Genomic DNA, 10,000 nt, shown 5'->3' on the forward strand with positions numbered 1-10,000 from the left:
GCCGGGCTTAATAGTCGGCGTGGGGGTGAATTTGCGAAGGTGGCCGTGTTTGTATGCATGTTTGCCGGCGTGTTTAGGAAGGTTGGGTGGGTGGGTGGTTGTGTGGGCGCCGTGGTCTGAGGGCACATCCTGTGGGATGTGGGAGGCGGGGGAAGGAGAGCGCCCTTGGTGCGTGTGTCTAGGCGATGCATTGCGGAAGGATGGGCGGGTGGGGCCGGGCGTGTGGGTTCCCGACTTATCGGTGAACCATTTGCTACTGCGGGGCCAAAGCAAAAGGGAAAGCATAAGGGCGCAGGCTGCCCTCTGCGGGACAGGTCCGGCCCTGACGCCGGTTTACGATTTCTCCGGTAAAGCACCTGTCGGGTGGCGACCGGAGGGTCTTTGCAGGGCCTGGATCTCCGAGCCCGTGGGACAGGCGGGAAAGGGTGGCGGCAGCCGGTTGAAGTCCCGACCCTGGGCAGCCTCCCGGTCCTACCTCCATAACTTCGGCGAGGAGGGTCCGATCCCCGCGCGGTCGACGGCAGGCGGTAGGGCTCGGAGGGGCGCGGCCTGGTCCGCGAGTGCCCCGGCGCCGCCCCTCTGCCCGTCCGAGGGACAGTAGGAAATGGCCATACCGCTTTCCGGCCGATTGCCGCCGGACGTCCGGCCGCATTCGCTCGGTCTGCGCGGCCGGCGGTAGCCGGGGGCGAGGGGCATCGGGCGGTGGCGGAACCAGGCCGGCCCGACCGCTGGGGGCCGCCCGGGCGACGTTTGAATCTGTCGGGTCGGACCGCCGAATCCCGCGGGATTTCGGGATCGAATCTGCGGGTGGAATCGGCACCTCGTCCCGCTGTCCGGTTCCCCCCGGTCGACTGCAACGGGTTTCCGAGGCCCGTCGGTCAGGCGCGGTTCGCTCCGCAATCCGCCGGCCGATCGGCACCGGGCGGGGCTCTACGGAAAGAGGGGACCCTCCCGCGTCGAGTGCCGGCGCACCGACCCCGCAGGCTGACCGGGAAGGTGAAGACTCACCCCGCTGAATGCCCGGCCCCGGCTACCCTCCGGCTCCGGGGCCATAACTTCGGGGAGGGAGGTCCGATCCCCGCGCGGTCGACGGCAGGCGGTAGGGCTCGGAGGGGCGCGGCCTGGTCCGCGAGTGCCCCGGCGCCGCCCCTCTGCCCGTCCGAGGGACAGTAGGAAATGGCCATACCGCTTTCCGGCCGATTGCCGCCGGACGTCCGGCCGCATTCGCTCGGTCTGCGCGGCCGGCGGTAGCCGGGGGCGAGGGGCATCGGGCGGTGGCGGAACCAGGCCGGCCCGACCGCTGGGGGCCGCCCGGGCGACGTTTGAATCTGTCGGGTCGGACCGCCGAATCCCGCGGGATTTCGGGATCGAATCTGCGGGTGGAATCGGCACCTCGTCCCGCTGTCCGGTTCCCCCCCGGTCGACTGCAACGGGTTTCCGAGGCCCGTCGGTCAGGCGCGGTTCGCTCCGCAATCCGCCGGCCGATCGGCACCGGGCGGGGCTCTACGGAAAGAGGGGACCCTCCGGCGTCGAGTGCCGGCGCACCGACCCCGCAGGCTGACCGGGAAGGTGAAGACTCACCCCGCTGAATGCCCGGCCCCGGGCACCCTCCGGCGCCGGGGCCATAACTTCGGGGAGGGAGGTCCGAGCTCCGCGCGGTCGACGGCAGGTGAAAGGGGCCGGTGCGCCGCGGAAGGCGACAGCAGTCCCGTCAGGCTGCACCTCTGCTCGGGCGAACGGCGTCAGGAAAAGGGGAGAGCACTTCCCCACCGATAGCTCCGGAACGCCCGGACCCATTGGCCCGCGGCACCGGTGGCTGCTAGAGGGCCTCCGGCGCCGTCAGCCGGGGTACGTCCCAGGCCGGCCGGACGGCGGGCAGCCGGAGGCAACGGCCTGGAACGGAGCCAGACTTGAGTCGTTCCGTGTGCCGTGGGCAAAAAGGCAGGGCTGCGGGTCAGCGCAGTTTGGCAAACCTAGCCGCAAGTGCGGGAAGGGCGGAGGAGCACACGGACGCCGCCTTCCCAAACTGAGCCCAAAGTGCCCAGGCATGCCCCCTTGATCTCGCCTAATCAGTGAGCCCAAAATAATTTCAGAGTGTGGAAACCTCATCCAAAAAGGTCGAAAAGAACGGCCAGAGATCAAGTCCGAAAGGGGAAATCAGTAACAAGCAAGCAGAGTAATCATTAACCAAAAAGCGCAAAATTATGTTAAAAGTGTGAAATCATTAACCAAAAACTCGAAAATAATGTCCAGAGACCAAGTCCGAAAGTACAAATAATTAACCAGTAAGCAGAGTCATCATTAACCAAAAATCGCAAAAGTAAGTAAAAAGTGTGAAATCATTAACCAAAAATCGCAAAAGTAAGTAAAAAGTGTGAAATCATTAACCAAAAACTCGAAAATAATCTCCAGAGACTAAGTCCGAAAGGGCAAATGGTTAACCAGTAAGCAGAGTAATCATTAACCAAAAATCGCAAAAATATGTTAAAAGTGTGAAATCATTAACCAAAAACTCGAAAATAATGTGCAGAGACTAAGTCCGAAAGGGCAAATGGTTAACCAGTAAGCAGAGTAATCATTAACCAAAAATCGCAAAAGTAAGTAAAAAGTATGAAATCATTAACCAAAAATCGCAAAAGTAAGTAAAAAGTGTGAAATCATTAACCAAAAACTCGAAAACAATCTCCAGAGACTAAGTCCGAAAGGGCAAATGGTTAACCAGTAAGCAGAGTAATCATTAACCAAAAATCGCAAAAGTAAGTAAAAAGTGTGAAATCATTAACCAAAAATCGCAAAAGTAAGTAAAAAGTGTGAAATCATTAACCAAAAACTCGAAAATAATGTCCAGAGACTAAGTCCAAAAGGGCAAATGGTTAACCAGTAAGCAGAGTAATCATTAACCAAAAAGCGCAAAAATATGTTAAAAGTGTGAAATCATTAACCAAAAACTCGAAAATAATGTGCAGAGACTAAGTCCGAAAGGGCAAATGGTTAACCAGTAAGCAGAGTAATCATTAACCAAAAATCGCAAAAGTAAGTAAAAAGTGTGAAATCATTAACCAAAAACTCGAAAATAATCTCCAGAGACTAAGTCCGAAAGGGCAAATGGTTAACCAGTAAGCAGAGTAATCATTAACCAAAAATCGCAAAAGTAAGTAAAAAGTGTGAAATCATTAACCAAAAACTCGAAAATAATGTCCAGAGACCAAGTCCGAAAGGGCAAATGGTTAACCAGTAAGCAGAGTAATCATTAACCAAAAATCGCAAAAGTAAGTAAAAAGTGTGAAATCATTAACCAAAAATCGCAAAAGTAAGTAAAAAGTGTGAAATCATTAACCAAAAACTCGAAAATAATCTCCAGAGACTAAGTCCGAAAGGGCAAATGGTTAACCAGTAAGCAGAGTAATCATTAACCAAAAATCGCAAAAGTAAGTAAAAAGTGTGAAATCATTAACCAAAAATCGCAAAAGTAAGTAAAAAGTGTGAAATCATTAACCAAAAAGTCGAAAATAATCTCCAGAGACTAAGTCCAAAAGGGCAAATGGTTAACCAGTAAGCAGAGTAATCATTAACCAAAAATCGCAAAAGTAAGTAAAAAGTGTGAAATCATTAACCAAAAACTCGAAAATAATCTCCAGAGACTAAGTCCGAAAGGGCAAATGGTTAACCAGTAAGCAGAGTAATCATTAACCAAAAGGCGCAAAAGTAAGTAAAAAGTATGAAATCAGTAACCAAAAAGCGCAAAAATATGTTAAAAGTGTGAAATCATTAACCAAAAAGTCGAAAATAATCTCCAGAGACTAAGTCCGAAAGGGCAAATGGTTAACCAGTAAGCAGAGTAATCATTAACCAAAAATCGCAAAAATATGTTAAAAGTGTGAAATCATTAACCAAAAACTCGAAAATAATGTGCAGAGACTAAGTCCGAAAGGGCAAATGGTTAACCAGTAAGCAGAGTAATCATTAACCAAAAAGGGCAAAAGTAAGTAAAAAGTATGAAATCATTAACCAAAAAGCACAAAATTAAGTTAAAAGTGTGAAATCATTAACCAAAAAGTCGAAAATAATGTCCAGAGACCAAGTCCGAAAGGGCAAATGGTTAACCAGTAAGCAGAGTAATCATGAACCAAAAATCGCAAAAGTAAGTAAAAAGTATGAAATCATTAACCAAAAAGGGCAAAAGTAAGTAAAAAGTATGAAATCATTAACCAAAAATCGCAAAAGTAAGTAAAAAGTATGAAATCATTAACCAAAAATCGCAAAAGTAAGTAAAAAGTATGAAATCATTAACCAAAAAGCACAAAATTAAGTTAAAAGTGTGAAATCATTAACCAAAATGTCGAAAACAATGTCCAGAGACTAAGTCCGAAAGGGCAAATGGTTAACCAGTAAGCAGAGTAATCATTAACCAAAAATCGCAAAAGTAAGTAAAAAGTGTGAAATCATTAACCAAAAACCCGAAAATAATGTCCAGAGACTAAGTCCGAAAGGGCAAATGGTTAACCAGTAAGCAGAGTAATCATTAACCAAAAATCGCAAAAGTAAGTAAAAAGTGTGAAATCATTAACCAAAAACTCGAAAATAATGTCCAGAGACTAAGTCCGAAAGGGCAAATGGTTAACCAGTAAGCAGAGTAATCATTAACCAAAAGGCGCAAAAGTAAGTAAAAAGTATGAAATCAGTAACCAAAAAGCGCAAAAATATGTTAAAAGTGTGAAATCATTAACCAAAAACTCGAAAATAATGTGCAGAGACTAAGTCCGAAAGGGCAAATAATTAACCAGTAAGCAGAGTAATCATTAACCAAAAAGCGCAAAAATATGTTAAAAGTGTGAAATCATTAACCAAAAACTCGAAAATAATGTCCAGAGACTAAGTCCGAAAGGGCAAATGGTTAACCAGTAAGCAGAGTAATCATTAACCAAAAATCGCAAAAGTAAGTAAAAAGTGTGAAATCATTAACCAAAAACTCGAAAATAATGTCCAGAGACCAAGTCCGAAAGGGCAAATGGTTAACCAGTAAGCAGAGTAATCATTAACCAAAAATCGCAAAAGTAAGTAAAAAGTGTGAAATCATTAACCAAAAACTCGAAAATAATCTCCAGAGACTAAGTCCGAAAGGGCAAATGGTTAACCAGTAAGCAGAGTAATCATTAACCAAAAATCGCAAAAGTAAGTAAAAAGTGTGAAATCATTAACCAAAAACTCGAAAATAATGTCCAGAGACCAAGTCCGAAAGGGCAAATGGTTAACCAGTAAGCAGAGTAATCATTAACCAAAAATCGCAAAAGTAAGTAAAAAGTGTGAAATCATTAACCAAAAACTCGAAAATAATCTCCAGAGACTAAGTGCGAAAGGGCAAATGGTTAACCAGTAAGCAGAGTAATCATTAACCAAAAATCGCAAAAGTAAGTAAAAAGTGTGAAATCATTAACCAAAAATCGCAAAAGTAAGTAAAAAGTGTGAAATCATTAACCAAAAAGTCGAAAATAATCTCCAGAGACTAAGTGCGAAAGGGCAAATGGTTAACCAGTAAGCAGAGTAATCATTAACCAAAAAGCGCAAAAATATGTTAAAAGTGTGAAATCATTAACCAAAAACTCGAAAATAATGTGCAGAGACTAAGTCCGAAAGGGCAAATGGTTAACCAGTAAGCAGAGTAATCATTAACCAAAAAGGGCAAAAGTAAGTAAAAAGTATGAAATCATTAACCAAAAAGCACAAAATTAAGTTAAAAGTGTGAAATCATTAACCAAAAAGTCGAAAATAATCTCCAGAGACTAAGTCCGAAAGGGCAAATGGTTAACCAGTAAGCAGAGTAATCATTAACCAAAAAGCGCAAAAATATGTTAAAAGTGTGAAATCATTAACCAAAAACTCGAAAATAATGTGCAGAGACTAAGTCCGAAAGGGCAAATGGTTAACCAGTAAGCAGAGTAATCATTAACCAAAAAGGGCAAAAGTAAGTAAAAAGTATGAAATCATTAACCAAAAAGCACAAAATTAAGTTAAAAGTGTGAAATCATTAACCAAAAAGTCGAAAATAATGTCCAGAGACCAAGTCCGAAAGGGCAAATGGTTAACCAGTAAGCAGAGTAATCATGAACCAAAAATCGCAAAAGTAAGTAAAAAGTATGAAATCATTAACCAAAAAGGGCAAAAGTAAGTAAAAAGTATGAAATCATTAACCAAAAATCGCAAAAGTAAGTAAAAAGTATGAAATCATTAACCAAAAATCGCAAAAGTAAGTAAAAAGTATGAAATCATTAACCAAAAAGCACAAAATTAAGTTAAAAGTGTGAAATCATTAACCAAAATGTCGAAAACAATGTCCAGAGACTAAGTCCGAAAGGGCAAATGGTTAACCAGTAAGCAGAGTAATCATTAACCAAAAATCGCAAAAGTAAGTAAAAAGTGTGAAATCATTAACCAAAAACTCGAAAATAATGTCCAGAGACCAAGTCCGAAAGGGCAAATGGTTAACCAGTAAGCAGAGTAATCATTAACCAAAAATCGCAAAAGTAAGTAAAAAGTGTGAAATCATTAACCAAAAACTCGAAAATAATCTCCAGAGACTAAGTCCGAAAGGGCAAATGGTTAACCAGTAAGCAGAGTAATCATTAACCAAAAATCGCAAAAGTAAGTAAAAAGTGTGAAATCATTAACCAAAAACTCGAAAATAATGTCCAGAGACCAAGTCCGAAAGGGCAAATGGTTAACCAGTAAGCAGAGTAATCATTAACCAAAAATCGCAAAAGTAAGTAAAAAGTGTGAAATCATTAACCAAAAATCGCAAAAGTAAGTAAAAAGTGTGAAATCATTAACCAAAAACTCGAAAATAATCTCCAGAGACTAAGTCCGAAAGGGCAAATGGTTAACCAGTAAGCAGAGTAATCATTAACCAAAAATCGCAAAAGTAAGTAAAAAGTGTGAAATCATTAACCAAAAATCGCAAAAGTAAGTAAAAAGTGTGAAATCATTAACCAAAAAGTCGAAAATAATCTCCAGAGACTAAGTCCAAAAGGGCAAATGGTTAACCAGTAAGCAGAGTAATCATTAACCAAAAATCGCAAAAGTAAGTAAAAAGTGTGAAATCATTAACCAAAAACTCGAAAATAATTCTCCAGAGACTAAGTCCGAAAGGGCAAATGGTTAACCAGTAAGCAGAGTAATCATTAACCAAAAGGCGCAAAAGTAAGTAAAAAGTATGAAATCAGTAACCAAAAAGCGCAAAAATATGTTAAAAGTGTGAAATCATTAACCAAAAAGTCGAAAATAATCTCCAGAGACTAAGTCCGAAAGGGCAAATGGTTAACCAGTAAGCAGAGTAATCATTAACCAAAAATCGCAAAATATGTTAAAAGTGTGAAATCATTAACCAAAAACTCGAAAATAATGTGCAGAGACTAAGTCCGAAAGGGCAAATGGTTAACCAGTAAGCAGAGTAATCATTAACCAAAAAGGGCAAAAGTAAGTAAAAAGTATGAAATCATTAACCAAAAAGCACAAAATTAAGTTAAAAGTGTGAAATCATTAACCAAAAAGTCGAAAATAATGTCCAGAGACCAAGTCCGAAAGGGCAAATGGTTAACCAGTAAGCAGAGTAATCATGAACCAAAAATCGCAAAAGTAAGTAAAAAGTATGAAATCATTAACCAAAAAGGGCAAAAGTAAGTAAAAAGTATGAAATCATTAACCAAAAATCGCAAAAGTAAGTAAAAAGTATGAAATCATTAACCAAAAATCGCAAAAGTAAGTAAAAAGTATGAAATCATTAACCAAAAAGCACAAAATTAAGTTAAAAGTGTGAAATCATTAACCAAAATGTCGAAACAATGTCCAGAGACTAAGTCCGAAAGGGCAAATGGTTAACCAGTAAGCAGAGTAATCATTAACCAAAAATCGCAAAAGTAAGTAAAAAGTGTGAAATCATTAACCAAAAACCCGAAAATAATGTCCAGAGACTAAGTCCGAAAGGGCAAATGGTTAACCAGTAAGCAGAGTAATCATTAACCAAAAATCGCAAAAGTAAGTAAAAAGTGTGAAATCATTAACCAAAAACTCGAAAATAATGTCCAGAGACTAAGTCCGAAAGGGCAAATGGTTAACCAGTAAGCAGAGTAATCATTAACCAAAAATCGCAAAAGTAAGTAAAAAGTGTGAAATCATTAACCAAAAACTCGAAAATAATGTCCAGAGACCAAGTCCGAAAGGGCAAATGGTTAACCAGTAAGCAGAGTAATCATTAACCAAAAATCGCAAAAGTAAGTAAAAAGTGTGAAATCATAACCAAAAACTCGAAAATAATGTGCAGAGACTAAGTCCGAAAGGGCAAATGGTTAACCAGTAAGCAGAGTAATCATTAACCAAAAGCGCAAAAATATGTTAAAAGTGTGAAATCATTAACCAAAAACTCGAAATAATGTGCAGAGACTAAGTCCGAAAGGGCAAATGGTTAACCAGTAAGCAGAGTAATCATTAACCAAAAATCGCAAAAGTAAGTAAAAAGTGTGAAATCATTAACCAAAAATCGCAAAAGTAAGTAAAAAGTGTGAAATCATTAACCAAAAACTCGAAAATAATCTCCAGAGACTAAGTCCGAAAGGGCAAATGGTTAACCAGTAAGCAGAGTAATCATTAACCAAAAATCGCAAAAATATGTTAAAAGTGTGAAATCATTAACCAAAAACTCGAAAATAATGTGCAGAGACTAAGTCCGAAAGGGCAAATGGTTAACCAGTAAGCAGAGTAATCATTAACCAAAAATCGCAAAAGTAAGTAAAAAGTGTGAAATCATTAACCAAAAATCGCAAAAGTAAGTAAAAAGTGTGAAATCATTAACCAAAAACTCGAAAATAATGTGCAGAGACTAAGTCCGAAAGGGCAAATGGTTAACCAGTAAGCAGAGTAATCATTAACCAAAAAGCGCAAAAATATGTTAAAAGTGTGAAATCATTAACCAAAAACTCGAAAATAATGTGCAGAGACTAAGTCCGAAAGGGCAAATGGTTAACCAGTAAGCAGAGTAATCATTAACCAAAAATCGCAAAAGTAAGTAAAAAGTGTGAAATCATTAACCAAAAATCGCAAAAGTAAGTAAAAAGTGTGAAATCATTAACCAAAAACTCGAAAATAATCTCCAGAGACTAAGTCCGAAAGGGCAAATGGTTAACCAGTAAGCAGAGTAATCATTAACCAAAAATCGCAAAAATATGTTAAAAGTGTGAAATCATTAACCAAAAACTCGAAAATAATGTGCAGAGACTAAGTCCGAAAGGGCAAATGGTTAACCAGTAAGCAGAGTAATCATTAACCAAAAAGCGCAAAAATATGTTAAAAGTGTGAAATCATTAACCAAAAACTCGAAAATAATGTGCAGAGACTAAGTCCGAAAGGGCAAATAATTAACCAGTAAGCAGAGTAATCATTAACCAAAAAGCGCAAAAGTAAGTAAAAAGTGTGAAATCATTAACCAAAAAGTCGAAAATAATGCCCAGAGACTAAGTCCGAAAGGGCAAATGGTTAACCAGAAAATCCGTCGAATAATGTCCAGAGACTAAGTCCGAAAGGGCAAATGGTTAACCAGTGGAAGGGCGATCAAGCGGAAAAATTTGCCCCGGTTACCCGGGATGGAGTTCCAGAGGTCCGGCCAGAGTTGTCAAATTCGTCCCGCTGATCGGACGCTTGTCATTCGGGTGGCTGGGGGTTGGCGGGGTATCTGCACAGTAGTAGGAGGTGGCAAGTCGGGACTTGGACGTTTATTCCAAGAGTCCACCCGAGCCTCCAGGTCTGCAGAGACCGACCCTAGCTGCCGCCCAACCGACTTTTAAGCCTTTTTCGGATGGGGATTTTTTCCCATTTTCGTCCATTTTTCGGGTTTTCTGTCGGGCTTAATAGGCGGCAGCCTGACCCCCGGCCGAGGCGGGGGGGGCGCACTCTCCCTTGCGTAAGGGTCCGGATTTGCCCCGGAAAGTGCCCCCGACGGCCTCCCGACCCGGGT

The sequence above is a fragment of the Heterodontus francisci genome, unplaced genomic scaffold, assembly GCF_036365525.1.
Source record: "Heterodontus francisci isolate sHetFra1 unplaced genomic scaffold, sHetFra1.hap1 HAP1_SCAFFOLD_1546, whole genome shotgun sequence".
Taxonomy (NCBI): domain Eukaryota; kingdom Metazoa; phylum Chordata; class Chondrichthyes; order Heterodontiformes; family Heterodontidae; genus Heterodontus; species Heterodontus francisci.